At 48.3% G+C, this 17764-nt stretch overlaps 1 protein-coding gene, 1 long non-coding RNA gene and 20 other non-coding genes across 22 annotated transcripts in view; 1 reads left to right on the forward strand and 21 right to left on the reverse strand.

Annotated features, from left to right (window-relative positions):
- The window catches only part of LOC142771867 (uncharacterized), a 104707-nt gene extending 100620 nt beyond the window's left edge, over positions 1 to 4087 (reverse strand). Inside the window, exon 1 of the long non-coding RNA XR_012886181.1 lies at positions 3970 to 4087. This is a non-coding gene — a long non-coding RNA (uncharacterized LOC142771867). The remainder of the gene's footprint in view (positions 1 to 3969) is intronic.
- The window catches only part of LOC119163260 (N-acyl-phosphatidylethanolamine-hydrolyzing phospholipase D), a 92816-nt gene that overhangs the window by 12535 nt on the left and 62517 nt on the right, over positions 1 to 17764 (forward strand). The window lies entirely within an intron of this gene.
- TRNAE-UUC (transfer RNA glutamic acid (anticodon UUC)) lies at positions 4697 to 4768 on the reverse strand. Its single transcript has one exon. It is a non-coding gene; the product is annotated as a tRNA-Glu (tRNA).
- On the reverse strand, positions 4917 to 4988 carry TRNAE-CUC (transfer RNA glutamic acid (anticodon CUC)). Its single transcript has one exon. It is a non-coding gene; the product is annotated as a tRNA-Glu (tRNA).
- TRNAQ-CUG (transfer RNA glutamine (anticodon CUG)) lies at positions 5061 to 5132 on the reverse strand. Its single transcript has one exon. It is a non-coding gene; the product is annotated as a tRNA-Gln (tRNA).
- TRNAE-UUC (transfer RNA glutamic acid (anticodon UUC)) lies at positions 5139 to 5210 on the reverse strand. The gene has a single exon. It is a non-coding gene; the product is annotated as a tRNA-Glu (tRNA).
- TRNAE-CUC (transfer RNA glutamic acid (anticodon CUC)) lies at positions 5361 to 5432 on the reverse strand. Its single transcript has one exon. It is a non-coding gene; the product is annotated as a tRNA-Glu (tRNA).
- TRNAE-CUC (transfer RNA glutamic acid (anticodon CUC)) lies at positions 5581 to 5652 on the reverse strand. The gene has a single exon. It is a non-coding gene; the product is annotated as a tRNA-Glu (tRNA).
- TRNAE-UUC (transfer RNA glutamic acid (anticodon UUC)) lies at positions 5810 to 5881 on the reverse strand. Its single transcript has one exon. It is a non-coding gene; the product is annotated as a tRNA-Glu (tRNA).
- On the reverse strand, positions 5954 to 6025 carry TRNAQ-CUG (transfer RNA glutamine (anticodon CUG)). The gene has a single exon. It is a non-coding gene; the product is annotated as a tRNA-Gln (tRNA).
- Positions 6032 to 6103, reverse strand: TRNAE-UUC (transfer RNA glutamic acid (anticodon UUC)). The gene has a single exon. It is a non-coding gene; the product is annotated as a tRNA-Glu (tRNA).
- Positions 6176 to 6247, reverse strand: TRNAQ-CUG (transfer RNA glutamine (anticodon CUG)). The gene has a single exon. It is a non-coding gene; the product is annotated as a tRNA-Gln (tRNA).
- Positions 6254 to 6325, reverse strand: TRNAE-UUC (transfer RNA glutamic acid (anticodon UUC)). The gene has a single exon. It is a non-coding gene; the product is annotated as a tRNA-Glu (tRNA).
- TRNAQ-CUG (transfer RNA glutamine (anticodon CUG)) lies at positions 6398 to 6469 on the reverse strand. The gene has a single exon. It is a non-coding gene; the product is annotated as a tRNA-Gln (tRNA).
- TRNAE-UUC (transfer RNA glutamic acid (anticodon UUC)) lies at positions 6476 to 6547 on the reverse strand. The gene has a single exon. It is a non-coding gene; the product is annotated as a tRNA-Glu (tRNA).
- On the reverse strand, positions 6698 to 6769 carry TRNAE-CUC (transfer RNA glutamic acid (anticodon CUC)). Its single transcript has one exon. It is a non-coding gene; the product is annotated as a tRNA-Glu (tRNA).
- TRNAE-CUC (transfer RNA glutamic acid (anticodon CUC)) lies at positions 6918 to 6989 on the reverse strand. Its single transcript has one exon. It is a non-coding gene; the product is annotated as a tRNA-Glu (tRNA).
- On the reverse strand, positions 7062 to 7133 carry TRNAQ-CUG (transfer RNA glutamine (anticodon CUG)). The gene has a single exon. It is a non-coding gene; the product is annotated as a tRNA-Gln (tRNA).
- On the reverse strand, positions 7140 to 7211 carry TRNAE-UUC (transfer RNA glutamic acid (anticodon UUC)). The gene has a single exon. It is a non-coding gene; the product is annotated as a tRNA-Glu (tRNA).
- On the reverse strand, positions 12580 to 12651 carry TRNAQ-CUG (transfer RNA glutamine (anticodon CUG)). Its single transcript has one exon. It is a non-coding gene; the product is annotated as a tRNA-Gln (tRNA).
- On the reverse strand, positions 17617 to 17688 carry TRNAQ-CUG (transfer RNA glutamine (anticodon CUG)). The gene has a single exon. It is a non-coding gene; the product is annotated as a tRNA-Gln (tRNA).
- The window catches only part of TRNAE-UUC (transfer RNA glutamic acid (anticodon UUC)), a 72-nt gene continuing 2 nt past the window's right edge, over positions 17695 to 17764 (reverse strand). Inside the window, exon 1 of the tRNA in view lies at positions 17695 to 17764. This exon is cut by the window's right edge and continues 2 nt beyond it. This is a non-coding gene — a tRNA (tRNA-Glu).

Genomic DNA, 17764 nt, shown 5'->3' on the forward strand with positions numbered 1-17764 from the left:
AAACAGTAGAGAACTACCCCGAGTATTATCATAGATCCTTTCCTTGGCAATTTCCTGCTTAAAAGTTCAATAGATCTCTAGTGCGGACTTCTTAATCATGCCAATTGTACACATATCGGTCTCCGTTTCCTTCACTTTCTTCTTAACCGATAGTTCTTTTTGGTTTGGCCCCCTGCTGTTTTCCAAGTATTTACCAGTTAGTTTTCTGATTCGCTTCCGCCATTTTCTATCGACATTCTTCATGTACAAGTAGCTGATTACCTTCCTAGCCCAACGATCCTCCCCCATTTCTCTCAATCGCTTCTCAAATTTTATCTTGCTGCTAGCTTCCCTGCCCTCAAATGATGTCCATCCCATATCACCTTGTACTCTCGGATTTGATGTATTCCCGTGAGCTCCTAAAGCAAGCCTACCTATTCCACGTTGCTTAATTTCTAATCTTGCTTGAACTTCTGATCTCATGCACAAGACCGCATTGCCGAACGTCAGCCCAGGAACCATGACCCCTTTCCCTATTTCTCTCACAACATCATACCTATTGTAATTCCACAGTGCACTATTTTTCATCACTGCTGCATTCCTGTTACCTTTAGTCGTCGCGTATATTTCGTGTTCCCCTAGGTACTCAGTCCCATTGCTTATTCATACGCCCAGATATTTGTATTTATCTGTTATCTCTAGCGTGACCTCCTGTATTCTAAGCTCACTACCTTCGTTATCATTGAAAATCATGACTGCTGATTTTTCCTTACTGAATCTAAAATCTAACCTATCTCCCTCATTACCGCAGATGTCCATCAATCTCTGCAAATCTTCCTTGTTGTCGACCATTAGCACTATATCATCTGCGTACAATAATGCTGGTAGTGCCTGATCTATGAGTTATCCTTGTTTGACTAAAGAGAGGTTGAAGCCCAGTCCACTTCCCTCTAATTTGGCCTCTAATCCTTGTAGGTACACCATGAATAATAAGGGTGACAGGGGACACCCCTGCCTAAGCCCCCGTTTTCCCACTTTATAACTACCTTGCTACCTTTATAAATATCCTTTAAAATATTAGTGACTACATGTTCCACGCCTAGTGTGTCCAGCATTCCCCACAATTCCTCTTGAACCACGCTATCGTACGCTCCCTTGGTATCCAAGAATGCTAGCCACAGGGGCCTGTGTTCCTTTTCTGCTATTTCGATGCACTGCGTGAGTGAGAACAGATTGTCTTCCAACCTCCTGTGTGTCCGAAACCCATTCTGCAGTTCTTCTAGCCCCCCTCATCCTCAATCCATGCCTGCAGTCTTTTTTTTATAATCTGCATCGCCAGCCTGTAGACCACTGATGTCACTGTTATAGGACGGTAGTTGTTTATGTCAGCTTTGTCTCCCTTTCCTTTATAGGTCATGCTCATCCTGCTAAGTTTCCATCCATCGGGAACTTCACCATCAATTATTAGTTTGCTCACTGCCTCTCTCAAAGCCTGCTTAGACTTCAGACCAAATGTCTTTATCAACATAATTGGAATGCCATCTGGGCCTGTTGATGTACTACTAGGAACCCTTTTCTAAGCCCTTTCCCACTCTCGTTGTGAAAATTGAGCCATTGCACCACTTCATTCATTTTTGTCTATTGTGGTGCATAAAGCACTTCTTTGTTGAAATTTTTCTGTCATCTTTGTTCTTATATATTCAATAGCTTTGTCCCCTTCTAGCCTAGCACCTTGGGCTGTAGTTATAAACCTCGGCTCTAGGCTCGTTTCATTTCTTAGGGAGTTTGGATAGTTCCAAAATTTCGCAGCTGCCTTTCTATATTTTTATGTTTTTCTGCCAGCCACTGAGCTCCCTTTCTTTTCATTGATCAGAAGGGATGAATGCCTTCTACAGCTTAGAAAGGTTTCCCATTTTCTTTCAGCATCATCTTTCGGTTCACCCCGCTGCTTAGCATGTCTGTGTTCCCCAGAGGCTTCCTGACGTTTTGCTATGGCTCTCTTAACTTCCTCATCCCACCAACTTTTGGGTTTGTGTCTTCTGTTCCGGGGTGACTTGTCACGCGTCTTAGCAAGCTCTAGCTCAAACAGTCTAATTAGATTCGTGTATGTTCACACTGTTTTATTATCCTCCGTGATTACTTTCTCAATTTGTTTAGTGGCTATTTCAATTTACCTTTCTAGATAAAAAATTTCCTGTAGTTGCTCATCTTGTCTCCTTCCCACTTTCACTGCTCTTCCAAAACTTAGCTTGATACGTTTGTGATCACTACCCAGACTTCTGTAGCCACTTTCATTTATATGCATTCCACTGAGCTTATCACACATCCTATGTGACATCAGGGCATAATCTAACGTCGACTGCAGCTTTCATACCTCCCATGTTATTTGCCCTTCACATTTTTCGGTACTGTTGCAAATGATCAAATCAAGCCTTTCACACATATCCATGATCATTTTGCCTGTCGGGTTGGTATACCCATCTATATCTTCTATGTACGCATTCATGTCTCCTAGTATAATTATCTCGCGCTCTCTTCCTAACTCCTGAATGTCCTTTGATATACACTCTACCAATGCCTGGTTTTCCTCTCTGGCCTTTGCTCCTGTCCACAAGTACGGCGGCTGCTGGCAGCGCGTTCTAGCGGGATCGAGAGCAAGCACAGTCCCTTTTCGCGTCACCTGGTGGCGAGGAAAACAACCATTCGTTGCTCATTTGGAACCAGCGGCAAGGTATCAATTCCCCATCCCCCTTCAAGGCGATCACGCGAGGAATGCTAGACGCCTTGAATGGGAAACGGTTGCAATCTTACCGTTCTATATCAGCAACGACTGGTTGTTTTGGTCGCCGCGAGATGACGCGAAAAGAGGCTGTGGTTGCTGTCGCTCCCGCTTGAGCGCGCTGCCAGCAGCCGCCGGAGCGCGCAGGCCACGCGTCGCCGTGTTTCCTTTCATAAAAATTCACACTGTACGGTCGACCAAAAAACGTTTGCGGACCACGCGAGCACATGCCGAACTGCCTGTCCGCGCCACGTAGTAATGCACCGTCATCGACATCATTGATAGAGCGGAAACGGCTCTTCTTATTCACTGGCCTTTCAATCTTCTGCGTCGCACATTGCTAGTTCGCAGTTTTCATGCGAAGTGCTCATCTGCAGTATGACCATCACAGTTCTAGTTTTATAGCAGCACCAGCGCTATCACGGCATGCCTCGAACCGCGTTTCGTTTGGCTGTCTATCACTTTGTGATAAAGTACGTGACTGACAACAGTTGTGCTCATACACGGCTTTCGAGGCAAAAGCGCGTAGACGCAGATGCCAAAAAGTATGTCGCGGTAATAAGTTAAAGCCCGGCAGTTCATAAGCAGGCGTCTCGGGCGCTGCGACACTGTCGAATGCCGCTGGCGTGGCGAAAGTGTCGCGAAGAGGCTTTTGGCTACGCTTACGTTGTCTGTAAACCTTTTCGGTCGACTGTACGTGGCAGAGCTATTAATAATGTTTCAGACAGGCGCTGCGGTGGCTTGGGTCGATTACCATGCACTTGAGGCTTTCAACGGTCCATTGCGGCTAGGTTTAAAAGTTTATTCACTCTTGCGGTGCCCCGCCGCGGTGGTCTAGCGACTAAAGTACTCCGTCGCTGAACCCTATAGATCGCAGGATCGAATCCCGGCTGCGGCGGCTTCATTTCCGATGGAGGTGGAAATGCTGTAGGTCTGCGAGCTTAAACGTTAAAGAACCCCAGGTAGTCAACATTTCCAGAGCCCTCCACTACGGCGTCTCGCAGAACCATATGGTGGTGTTAAACCGAAGATATCTATCAATCAATATCACACTTTCCGTGTTTTAGCAGGTTACCACCCACACTCATTTGATATGCGCCGAGCGCGAGAACCTCGATGGGTGGGACACGTCGAAAAACTGGCTCACGAAATTCTTCCACGTGATAAGATCGTTTTACATCCGGAGGAAAACAGTGTTCTGAACCACTTACCCTTTTGGCAGAGAGGTTTAATTGGCGGCATAACGCTGAGGCATTTAAATCCTGGAACAACGGATGAGCTGTCCCGACAATGCCGCTCCCACGAAACTTGTGGCACACACGTCCTAACACTTTCGTAACCGGAAGTAGAATCCACTTGACCGCACCGGAGATGGAGGGCACGCGAGCAAAGCGGCTTCCGCTCAATGAGAACAACCGTGCTCAGCGAGAACAAAAAAAAAAAAAGGTCTTACCGAGATTTGAACTCGGATCGCTGAATTCAGAGTTCTGAGTGCTAACCGTTACACCATGAGACCCAACACTTCCGACGCCGGGACAGGTATCCCAGCCACTAGACCACGCCGGAGATGGAGGACACGCGTGCAATGCGGCTTCTGCTCAGCAAAAATAGCCGTGCTTGGCGAGAAAAACAAAATGAAGGTCTCACCAAGATTTGAACTCGGATCGCTTGATTCAGAGTCCAGAGTGCTAACCGTTACACCATGAGGACGAACACTTCCGACGCCGGGACTCTAACCCGAGTTTCCTGGGTGAGAGCCAGGTATTCTAGCCACTAGACCACGCCGGAGATGGACGACACGCGTGAAATGAGGCTTCTGCTCAGAAAAAATAGCCGTGCTTGGCGAGAAAAACAAAATGAAGGTCTCACCGAGATTTGAACTCGGATCGCTGGATTTAGAGTCCAGAGTGCTAACCGTTACACCATGAGACAGAACACTTCCGACGCCAGCAATCGAACCCGGGCCTCCTGGGTGAAAGCCAGGTATCCTAGCCACTAGACCACGCCGGAGATGGAGGACACGCGTGCAATGCGGCTTCTGCTCAGCAAAAATAGCCGTGCTTGGCGAGAAAAAAAATGAAGGTCTCACCGAGATTTGAAATGGGATCGCTGGATTCAGAGTCCAGAGTGCTAACCGTTACACCATGAGACCGAACACTTCCGACGCCGGGAATCGAACCCGGGCCTCCTGGGTGAGAGCCAGGTATCCTAGCCACTAGACCACGCCGGAGATGGAGAACACGCGGGCAATGCGGCTTCTGCTCAGTAAAAATAGCCGTGCTTGGCGAGAAAAACAAAATGAAGGTCTCACCGAGATTTGAACTCGGATCGCTGGATTCAGAGTCCAGAGTGCTAACCGTTACACCATGAGACAGAACACTTCCGACGCCGGGAATCGAACCCGCGCCTCCTGGGTGAAAGCCAGGTATCCCAGCCACTAGACCACGCCGGAGATGGAGGACACGCGTGCAATGCGGCTTCTGCTCAGCAAAAATAGCCGTGCTTGGCGAGAAAAACAAAATGAAGGTCTCACCAAGATTTGAACTCGGATCGCTTGATTCAGAGTCCAGAGTGCTAACCGTTACACCATGAGGACGAACACTTCCGACGCCGGGACTCGAACCCGAGTTTCCTGGGTGAGAGCCAGGTATCCTAGCCACTAGACCACGCCGGAGATGGAGGACACGCGTGAAATGCGGCTTCTGCTCAGTAAAAATAGCCGTGCTTGGCGAGAAAAAAAATGAAGGTCTCACCGAGATATGAACTGGGATCGCTGGATTCAGAGTCCAAAGTGCTAACCGTTACACCTTGAGACCGAACACTTCCGACGCCGGGAATCGAACCCGGGCCTCCTGGGTGAGAGCCAGGTATCCTAGCCACTAGACCACGCCGGAGATGGAGAACACGCGTGCAATGCGGCTTCTGCTCAGTAAAAATAGCCGTGCTTGGCGAGAAAAACAAAATGAAGGTCTCACCGAGATTTGAACTCGGATCGCTGGATTCAGAGTCCAGAGTCCAGAGTTCTAACCGTTACACCATGAGACAGAACACTTCCGACGCCGGGAATCGAACCCGGGCCTCCTGGGTGAAAGCCAGGTATCCCAGCCACTAGACCACGCCGGAGATGGAGAACACGCGTGCAATGCGGCTTCTGCTCAGTAAAAATAGCCGTGCTTGGCGAGAAAAACAAAATGAAGGTCTCACCGAGATTTGAACTCGGATCGCTGGATTCAGAGTCCAGAGTGCTAACCGTTACACCATGAGACAGAACACTTCCGACGCCGGGAATCGAACCCGCGCCTCCTGGGTGAAAGTCAGGTATCCTAGCCACTAGACCACGCCGGAGATGGAGAACACGCGTGCAATGCGGCTTCTGCTCAGTAAAAATAGCCGTGCTTGGCGAGAAAAACAAAATGAAGGTCTCACCGAGATTTGAACTCGGATCGCTGGATTCAGAGTCCAGAGTGCTAACCGTTACACCATGAGACAGAACACTTCCGACGCCGGGAATCGAACCCGCGCCTCCTGGGTGAAAGCCAGGTATCCCAGCCACTAGACCACGCCGGAGATGGAGGACACGCGTGCAATGCGGCTTCTGCTCAGCAAAAATAGCCGTGCTTGGCGAGAAAAACAAAATGAAGGTCTCACCGAGATTTGAACTCGGATCGCTGGATTCAGAGTCCAGAGTGCTAACCGTTACACCATGAGACAGAACACTTCCGACGCCGGGAATCGAACCCGCGCCTCCTGGGTGAAAGCCAGGTATCCCAGCCACTAGACCACGCCGGAGATGGAGGACACGCGTGCAATGCGGCTTCTGCTCAGCAAAAATAGCCGTGCTTGGCGAGAAAAACAAAATGAAGGTCTCACCAAGATTTGAACTCGGATCGCTTGATTCAGAGTCCAGAGTGCTAACCGTTACACCATGAGGACGAACACTTCCGACGCCGGGACTCGAACCCGAGTTTCCTGGGTGAGAGCCAGGTATTCTAGCCACTAGACCACGCCGGAGATGGAGGACACGCGTGAAATGCGGCTTCTGCTCAGTAAAAATAGCCGTGCTTGGCGAGAAAAAAAATGAAGGTCTCACCGAGATATGAACTGGGATCGCTGGATTCAGAGTCCAGAGTGCTAACCGTTACACCTTGAGACCGAACACTTCCGACGCCGGGAATCGAACCCGGGCCTCCTGGGTGAGAGCCAGGTATCCTAGCCACTAGACCACGCCGGAGATGGACGACACGCGTGAAATGAGGCTTCTGCTCAGAAAAAATAGCCGTGCTTGGCGAGAAAAACAAAATGAAGGTCTCACCGAGATTTGAACTCGGATCGCTGGATTCAGAGTCCAGAGTGCTAACCGTTACACCATGAGACAGAACACTTCCGACGCCGGGAATCGAACCCGGGCCTCCTGGGTGAAAGCCAGGTATCCCAGCCACTAGACCACGCCGGAGATGGAGGACACGCGTGCAATGCGGCTTCTGCTCAGCAAAAATAGCCGTGCTTGGCGAGAAAAACAAAATGAAGGTCTCACCAAGATTTGAACTCGGATCGCTTGATTCAGAGTCCAGAGTGCTAACCGTTACACCATGAGGACGAACACTTCCGACGCCGGGACTCGAACGCGAGTTTCCTGGGTGAGAGCCAGGTATTCTAGCCACTAGACCACGCCGGAGATGGAGGACACGCGTGAAATGCGGCTTCTGCTCAGTAAAAATAGCCGTGCTTGGCGAGAAAAAAAAAATGAAGGTCTCACCGAGATATGAACTGGGATCGCTGGATTCAGAGTCCAGAGTGCTAACCGTTACACCTTGAGACCGAACACTTCCGACGCCGGGAATCGAACCCGGGCCTCCTGGGTGAGAGCCAGGTATCCTAGCCACTAGACCACTTTTTTTTCTTTATTGCCTGTTTTCGGCTCACATAAACAATACACATATTAACTGATAATTACACAACACAATCCAAAACATTGTAAAAACCATGGCTCAAACGATGTGGCCACGCATCAGTTAAAATGTTTTTATCGTCGATAGTAATTCGACGCGCGGCAACCATTCTGGGGTGAATTCCTCCAACTTTTGTTCATCCACAAAATTTCTTATATACTCTTTGAAGTACTGGGTGGGTGCTCGTGCATCTACATCAAAGTGCATGGCTGCCATCCTGGATTTCCAAATGCTATGAAGAGCCATAAGCATTATCATATCATATGGGGTACCATCGTCACTTTGTATATGCAAATAGCGGATGCCATTTGCATTTATGGGGAAGTCTTTTTTGATCGTGCGCTGGAGCACGTCCCAAAGAAAGACAGCATCCCAGCAGTCAATGAATACATGCTCAATTGTCTCCTCCTTTCTGCATATTATGCAATGCGTGCCCCAAGGAACGTAGAACCCCTTTGCAGCCATCCAGGTTTTGACGGTCAGCGTACCGGTATGTAATTTAAAAAAGAAATTCTTAGCACCTGGCGATATTTTCATCGCCTTGACGCGCTTTAGTACAGTGTGGCCATGGCATACATTGTAAAGGGACCGATACATAGGCACTGGTAAAAACACATCACATAGGTCCTTGTACAACTTTCTTCGTCGGACTTGACTCAAATATTCAAGTGAAAACCGCACTGACAGAAACCTACAAGAAAGTACAACTTCGCGGAGAAAGCCATAAACACCACCAGGTACGCTGCAGGTTGATACAACCATGTTAGGCAAGTGTTGCCCCAGGCGAAGTTGACAGACAGTGCGAAGGAATGGGTTGTCGACGTCTCTAAAGAAACAAAATCGATTGGCTACCTGTCTTTAAAAAAATGCGACAAGCCGAGTCCTCCATTTCGCACTCGAAGAAATAAATTGGTCCGACTCGATCTTTCCCAAGACGATTCCCACACAAATACAGCGAACACACGGTGAAATTTTTGGATATTTACCCTTGAACAATGTAATACTTGTAAGATATACCAAATTTTACTCACTAAGAATATGTTGCAAATTGTGGCTTTAGAACACATAGACCAATTCCAGCCATTCCACTTGTTCACTCTTTCCCGCAGGTTATCCACTTGGCTCCTCCAGTACCAGTCGCTGTCTTTGTAGCATTCGAGGGGGGCACCCAAGTATTTCACCGGTGTCGTAAGAAACCTTATGTGGGCAAAACTGTCTGTGGTTTCAGCCCAGTCACCGTGCCAAAAGCCAAGGCATTTTCCCCAGTTTACAGCGCTGCCACTTGCAACACAGAAGTTAGTAACGCATTTGACAGCATCTGCTATGCTGTCAGAGTCCGCGCAAAAAATGGCAATATCGTCCGCATAAGCCAACAGTCGGACTTCAACCTCGTGCAGCTTAAACCCACGGACACAGTCATTCTCTATGACACTCAAACAAAAGGACTCTATGTACAAACAAAACAATAGTGGTGAGAGAGGACAACCCTGACGGACCGAACGCTTGACTGGGATGCGCTTCCCCACCACCTTGTTAACGATTAGCCGCGTTGAGCAGTCTCGGTACGCCATGACAACCCCCTCTTTGATTACTTTCCCTAAATTCACATATTCTAGGATGCACAGCCGAATTTCATGAGGCACCCTGTCAAAAGCTTTCTCGAGGTCGATTTGCAGCATTGCGACTCGCGCACCAATAGCGTCGCAACATTCGAGGATGCTCCGGGCTGCGTGTATATTCGTGAGGATAGTTCGACCTTTAATGCCGCACGTCTGATGTGGCCCCACGAGCTCCGTAATGACTGTTTGCAACCTTTTAGCTAGGATTTTCATGAATATCTTGTAATCTCCATTAGTGAGGCAGATTGGGCGGTAAGAATTTACTTTGCGCAGTGCAACGGGGTCTTCCGATTTTGGTATAAGAACAGTGTGAGATGATGAAAAGGACGGGGGTAATATTTTCAGCTCGAATGCCTCATTATAAACGTCAGCTAAGACTGGTGTTATTTCAAACTTGAAACACTTATAAAAGGCGGAAGTCAGACCATCAGGGCCAGGCGATTTCCCGGGATGCATACTTTCAATAGCACTGTTAACTTCCTCTTCCGAAATGGGTTCTTCCAATAATTCTTTTGCATTATTGTCAAGCTTTGGCATCAGCGGTAAAAAAATCTTTTTTAAAACGATCGCCATCAACTGTGCTGGCGGCGAATAAACCATTGAAGTGCTCAAAGAAAGCACGCTCGATAACATCTGCGACATCGCTGACTTCACCCTCGTGTTCAATTTCTGTTATCTGATTACGACGCGCATGCCACTTTTCTGAGCCCAACGCCCTTTTCGACGGTGCTTCTGCCATTATCAGTCGCTCGGCTCTCTCCCGAACCATAGCACCGCGGTATCTTTCGACATCGAACCGCTCAATTTTACTTTTCAACGCGCGAATATCTTCAAGAAACATGCCGGGCATTCTACATTCTTCGAGGAGCAATTTTTCCAGGTTTCTGCGCATGAGCTTTTCTTCTGCTCCTTTTTCTCTGCTTATAGCGCTCGAGCGTTCCAAAGCCTTTAATTTAACGACCTGCTTGAAGTTCTCCCATTTTTCTCTAAACGTCTTTTTACTGCGAACTTTCATTTTTTCAACTTGCGTCATTACTTCCTCCATAAATTTTTCATCACTCAGCAGATTCGAATTCAATTTCCATAGTTGCCACTCGAAGGCCCTTTTCGTTTCTTTCGTGCTAGCTACTACAAAGCTAACCAAGCAGTGGTCACTAAATGAAACGGCGTTAACACGGTATGCCTTGCAAAGCGGTACCAATTCTACACTCACACGCCCTATCTAGTCGGGCGTGGCTGGCTGCCTGAAAGTGGGTGTACTGCATAGTCCGGCCACCACCGAGACATTCAGCCACATCCTCCAAACCATGTTCTCTTACTATATCGCTTAAGACAGCCGTGCTTGCATCCCTGTAATGTCGTTCGCTAGTTTTGTCTTTGGCTGAAAGGACGCAGTTGAAATCGCCAATAATGATTAGGAGCCTATTACAATTGGTATACTGCTTTAGTTGTTCGAAAAATATGCGTCTTTCGTCAGTGACAGTCGGTGCGTACAAGCTATTACGCGCCATTTCAATCCCGAAAACAAAAGATCGCAAACAATGAGCCGACCAGACGGACATGACGTTGAGGCTTCTACTTTAGCACCCAGACTCTGTCTGACGAACAAAACGCAACCGGAAGAAGTCCCTATGGCATGGCTAACTATAACAGAATACCGCGGCAAGAATTGGCGCACCATGCCCCCAGTTTCATCGTCGCCATGGACTTTAGTCTCTTGGACTGCCAGTATGTCAAGGTCGAGGTCGCTTACTAACCGATAAAGTTGACATTGTTTTCTCCGTGAGGCCAGGCCACGCACATTTAAAGTGGCCACACGGATTGAATTTTCTATTTGCACCATTGTAAGGCTACGAAAAACCCAGGGGCAAGGCGCTTACCTTACAACTGCAATTCCTTCCTGAACGCCTTGTCCCAGTACAGTCCTTAAGTTAGCGAAGGCGGCGTTTCCGCCGTCTTGCGCTCCGACGAAATGTTTGGCCGTTGCCGGATGAGAGGCCGCCGAGCGGGAGTCGTTTTGGCGGGTGGTTCGTCCGGCGAGGCAGCAGTGGTGCCCTTGTCTTTTTTCCCTTCGTCACGGGGACGCTTCCCCGTCACAGTGCCACTGTCTCTTTCAATCCCAGTCATCGGTTCAGCCTCCGAGGGGGTCTCGTCTGCTGAGCCAAGACACGTGTCGCCGGTGCTGCTTGCATCCACCTTTTCACTACTTTCGCCTACACCTTCATATGGAAGCCCGGTGTCGGGCTTACCTGGTGCTTCACACACTCCGTCTTCATGACGGCATGACGACCCATCTTCCACAGCAGAGCTCGGGTTAACTCCTGCTGTTTCTTCCGAGTCTGCTTCGTCCATGAGGTGCTCCAGTACATCACTTTTCTGCGCTGGTCCGGTCACACTGGCATATGTCTTCGCGCAGTCGGCGTCTTCGTGGCCGAAGCGGCGACAACGACTGCAGCTGGGTACTCGGCAGTCGCGACGTATGTGACCGGTACTCTTGCACCGTAGGCACAACGGTGCACGGCCCGGAACGACAACGAGAGTCAGCTCTCCGGCAATCTTGAGCTGGTGCAGAATGTCATCCACCTTGACGTCGGAGTGCAGCTTTAGTCCCACAGACCGCGTCGTTGAGCCCTTTTCTGTGATGCCCGGTGCTCGCCACTTCTCCCGTTTCACTTCGAACACTTTCCCATAGGGAGTCAAAGCAACACGCACGTCGTCGTCGGTCACGCCGCGCAGCAACCAGTGAAGCTTCAAGCGAACCTCGCGGTTATTTGGGTCAATGAGCAAACATGGGCGATCCTTTACCTTCACATCGATGGCGGAGAGTAACTTCCGAGCAGCCTCAGCACTCGTCAGTGTCACAGCCCATACGTGGTTTATTTGATACGCCCACAACTCCAAAACGTCGTCGAGCGCACCAAGCTTGGCCAAAGTGTCCCGGTAATCTTCGACGCGGTAAGGCCGGGCTCTCGGGTCACCATGCATGAAAACGGTATTCGCAGCGATGCGTCCGGAAGGCAGATTGGGCAAAATCACCTGATAATCGTCGGCGCTAGGCGCAAAAACCCTGTCACCGCGGCCCGGTCGGGCCGCTGATACCGCTCCGTCGGAGCCGAACATTCCGCGACCGTATCGCTCGAAAGCCGGAAAAGGAATGCGTCCTAGCCACTAGACCACGCCGGAGATGGACGACACGCGTGAAATGAGGCTTCTGCTCAGAAAAAATAGCCGTGCTTGGCGAGAAAAAAAATGAAGGTCTCACCGAGATTTGAACTGGGATCGCTGGATTCAGAGTCCAGAGTGCTAACCGTTACACCATGAGACCGAACACTTCCGACGCCGGGAATCAAACCCGGGCCTTCTGGGTGAGAACCACGTATCCTTGCCACTAGACCACGCCAGTTTTTTTTTCTTTATTGCCTTGCAAATCATGACTGTTCACATTTTACATATTTACATATTGGTCCATATTCAAGTGTGTCACAAAATACACCCACAGAATTCATTGAGGTACCGTCAGCTCTTGGCTGACTATTAATCAATACTTGGGCATTCGTAACAATCGCTCAATGCACCCAATCCACTCTGGCACATCCTCTTGGCTTTTCAGCATTTCAAGAAAATGGCACACAGATTTGCAAAAATATTGGCGCACAGCTAGCACTTGTACATCCGCGTTTTCCAAGGCACATCGGGTTTTCCATATACTGTGCAGGCCCAGAAGCATGATAAGATCATAAGGTACACCTGCCTCGTTTTTAACCGAAAGAAAACGGATGCCATGTGGACTTAACGGTAATTCTTTTTTCAAGGTTCTTTGCAGTATGTCCCAGAAAAAGACCCCGCTCGAGCAATCTATAAACACGTGTTCAATTGTTTGCGGTTTATTACACAAGTGGCAATTTGTGCTCCATGGCACGAATATTTCCTTATCCTGCAACCACGTTTTAACTGGTAATGTACCAGTATGTAATTTAAAGAAAAAAGTTTTGACCCCTGGCGCTACAAGCATTCTTTTAACACGTTTCAGAACATCCTGTCCTGGGCCTGCACAATATAGCTGACGGTACAATGGAACAGGCAGTAAAACATCGACAAGGTCTCTATACAATTTTTTACGTGGTACATCAGCCAGATACTTTAACGAAAATCTCACTGACAAAAAGCGGAAAGACGAAACAACTTCTTTTAAGTACCCTTGTATTGGTCCTTGCATATTTGATGATGATACGAGAAATCCCGGCAGCACTCTAGATAACCTTAGTTGTATAACAGTTCTCAAAAAGGGGTCATCCACATCGCGCAGAAAAAAGAAACGATTCACAAGTTGTCTTATGTACAAATGAACTAATCCGAGTCCGCCATCTCTAACTTTTCTGAACAGGTTTGTGCGGCTTGATCTTTCCCATACAGAGCTCCATATGAAAATTGCAAATACTCTGTGTATTTTCTGTACACTTATTCTACTGCAGTGCAAAACCTGCATTACGTACCACAGCTTGCTCACCAGAAACAAGTTGCACGTTGTGGCCCGTGCGAATATCGAAATACCCCAACCTTTCCATTTTTCTACATCATTGCGCAATGCCTGTGTTTCTTTTTTCCAATACGGTTCACTGTCATGATAGACCTCCAGCGGCACTCCTAAATACTTCACTGGTGTTTCCCGCCATTTAATGTTTAGAAATACTCTTGGCGTGACGTCCCATTCTCCATGCCAGAAGCCAAGGCATTTATCCCAGTTCACGGCACTATCACTCACCTGGCAAAAAGTTTTCACGGTATTTACAGCATGCATTATACTCTCATAATTTGTACAGAAAACTGCAATGTCGTCTGCGTATGCAAGGAGGCTAACCTCAGCTCCATGCAATTTAAAGCCGCTTATTGCAGGGTTATTAATTACACTTAAACAGAAAGGTTCAATAAAAGTAGCAAAAAGCAGGGGCGATAAAGGACACCCCTGTCTCATTGACCGCAGCACAGGTATACGCTCACCCGCAGTTTTATTTAAAAACAATCTCGTCGTGCATGCAGTGTAAGCCATGCGCACTCCGTCGCTAATCAAACTCTCTACATTAATGTGCTCAAGTAATGAAAGGAGCAAGTCGTGCGGCACGCGATCAAATGCCTTTTCGAGGTCAATTTGAAGCATGGCAACATTGAGATGCATAGCGTCACAACTTTCTAGGATTGATCGTGCTATGTTTATGTTGGTCATTATTTTCCTTCCCTTTATGCCACAAGTTTGGTGGGGTCCAATCAGTTTTGTCATAACTGTCTCGAGTCTTCTGGCCAATATTTTCATCAATATTTTATAGTCAACATTAGTTAGGCTAATTGGTCTATATGCAGTAACACTTCTTAACTTCGCGGGATCTTCTGTTTTAGGTATTAAGACCGTGCGGGCTGACAAAAACGATGGTGGAAGTTGTTTACACTTAAAAGCCTCGTTAAATACCTCCCTCAAAATAGGTGAAACTGCGTGTTTGAATTCCTTGTACACTGCAGCACTCAGGCCATCTGGTCCTGGAGACTTACCATTGTTTAACTTATCAATTGCTTTTTCAACTTCTCGCTCTGTTATAGGCAATTCTAAAATTTCCTTTCTTTCATCATCAAGTCTTGGCAATAATGAAATGAAATCGCTATTAAAACGTTCTGCGTGTACACTGGTTGGTGTGAATAACTCTTTGTAATATTCGAAAAAAGCACCGGATATTGCTTCTTTCGTATGGCACCTTGTTCCTTTATATTCTATTTCTTTTATTTCATTTTTACAGGCATGTCTCTTCTCAGCTCCAAGAGCTCGTTTTGTTGGCATTTCTCCCGCTACCAAGTTTTCCGCTCGAGCTCGAATCGATGCTCCACGATAACGTTTTTGGTCTATCAACTCAAGCTTCTGTTTAGTTATGTTTATCTCCTCTGAAAATGTTCCGGCATGAGTACATTCATCCGCTACTAACTGTTGCAAGTTTTCACGCAAGCGCACTTCAAGTTCTTTTTCAGCATGTCTCAGGATACTGGCTCTCTCAAGTACTTTCAGTTTAATGGTCTGTTTAAATATTTCCAACTTATGTCCCCAGGATTCGAGTGTTCTATTTGCCAAGTCTTCTATGCCCTCTAGAAAAATCCGATTAAACTCTTCATCCTTTAGTAGCTTTACTTTAAATTTCCAGAGGTCCCAAGAGAAATGCTTGTTATTCCTTTTATGTTTACCCACTGAGAATGAAACCAAACAATGATCACTAAAAGTAACAGGTGTAACTCTGTAATCATGGCACGAAGGAATTATTTCGGAGGACACGTATACTTTGTCAAGTCTAGCATGGCTTGAACGCTGAAAGTGGGTAAACGTAACCCCTTTTCCACTGCAAAGACATTCACCCACGTCCTCTAGCTGAGATTTCGCCACCATATCGAGTAGAACGGCACTGCTTGAATCTCTGTATGGCCTCGAATTTGATTTATCTATACTCGAACAAACACAGTTAAAATCCCCGGCCAAAATTAGTTTACGTTCGCATTTCAAATACACATCAAGTTTTTAAAAAAACTCCTTTCGATCTTGAATCACAGTGGGTGCGTACACACAGATTACTCTCCATTTTTCTCTTGGTAAGGATAAATCACATATAATAAAACGACCCGCCTCGCGGGTAGTTACAAACTCCACTTTCGCATTGAGGCTCTGCCCAATTAACAAGAGGCAACCTGCAGATGTACCCACTGCGTGACAAACGCACACATCAAACAGTCTCGTGAAAGGCTGCACCATTCGCTCAGCATGCTCTTCACTCTCTACTTTAGTTTCCTGTACAGCGACGATGTCTATATCTTGTTCTATAATCAGGCGGTAAAGCTGGTTTTTTCGCCGTTTGGCAGAAAGCCCACGTACGTTTAGCGTCGCCAATCTAATCGTCGCCATCGTGATGAGACAAAGCCGAGCGAAAGACGCTTACCTTACCAACACCTAAACCACTGTCCAGCCGACGCTCATGGCGTCGTCCCGTCGCCGCCGCGTGAAAGCGACGACGAACGCAGGCGGCCAGCACCCCGAGACTTTTTGGAGCCAGCCACTCGCCACTGCCCTTGATTTTCCTGGGTCAGACGCTGCTGGGACGCCGCGTCTCCCTCATTCAGGCATCGCTTTATTGGCGTAGTTTCAACTGTATCCATGTCCGAAGTAGCGTCGGACCCGATGACTGGTTCAGCCTTGTGCTGGGTTTCCAATTGAGTCGAACGCCGTTGCGTTGGAGTGCCCATAACCGTATTTTCATCTGTGTCTTGCTTAGGTGTCTCCATCTTTCTCTCGCTGGTCGCCACTGCATGAGACGCCTCCACTCCTGTCTTCGACGCCGCGGCCCTCTCTGCTTCCTCTTCATCCATGAGCAATTCACTGTGGTCGGCATTTGTTGCTCGACTTGCTGCACTGGCATAGGAACGAGTACAGTCCGCCTGCTCATGCCCAAAAGCGCGACAACCAGCGCACCTGGGCACCCTGCAGTCGCGACGAATGTGTCCCGTGTTCCGGCAACGCAGGCACATGCAGCGGTGCTCTTCCTGGCACGACCACCAGTGCCATGCCGCTTCCGAGACGCATCTGGTGGGGTATGCGATCCGTAGTAACGCCTTCTTTAAGTAGTAGCCGAACGAATCTTGTGGTTGACTCAACTCCTTCGAAGTCTTCGTCTCTCCACTTGTCGCTGATAACTTCTTTCACTTCACCGTACTCCCGGAAAGCACGCCGTACAGTCTCTGCGTTGACGTCAAAGGCTACCCAATGCAACTTGAGAAGCACCTCTTGCCTTTCTGGGTCGACGACGACGCAGGGCCGGTCTTTCACGGAGAGTAGGCCAGCGTCCAGAACTGTCTTCTTGGCTTCATCTGTCTTCATGTTGAGAAGCCAGACGTGCGACATCTGATACGCTCCTATGCCGCTTACCTATTGAATGATGCCTAGTTCCTTGAGCGGCTTTCGGAAGTCATTAATCCCGTACGGACGCGCTGCGATGTCGCAGTGCAGAACCAACGTGCGTCTGAGTCCTTCTCCTGTGGGCAGTGGTGGCAGAATTAAACGGTAGTCCTTGGGAAGCGATGTGCACGAGAAACCGCGGCCAGCGTCGGCCGCTGTAACAGCTCTTGAGGAGCCTGCCATCCTGCGTCCGCACGCGTCGGTGACCAGAAGCAAAATGCCTAGCCACTAGACCACGCCGGAGATGGATGACGCGCGTGAAAAGGGGCTTCCACTCAGTAAAAACAGCCGTGCTTGACAACAACAAAAAAATACAGGTCTCACCGAGATTTGAACTCGGATCGCTGGATTCAGAGTCCAGAGTGCTAACCGTTACACCATGAGACCGAACACTTCCGACGCCGGGAATCGAACCCGGGCCTTCTGGGTGAAAGCCAGATATCCTAGCCACTAGACCACGCCG

This window comes from Rhipicephalus microplus, chromosome 9, assembly GCF_043290135.1.
Source record: "Rhipicephalus microplus isolate Deutch F79 chromosome 9, USDA_Rmic, whole genome shotgun sequence".
NCBI lineage: Eukaryota > Metazoa > Arthropoda > Arachnida > Ixodida > Ixodidae > Rhipicephalus > Rhipicephalus microplus.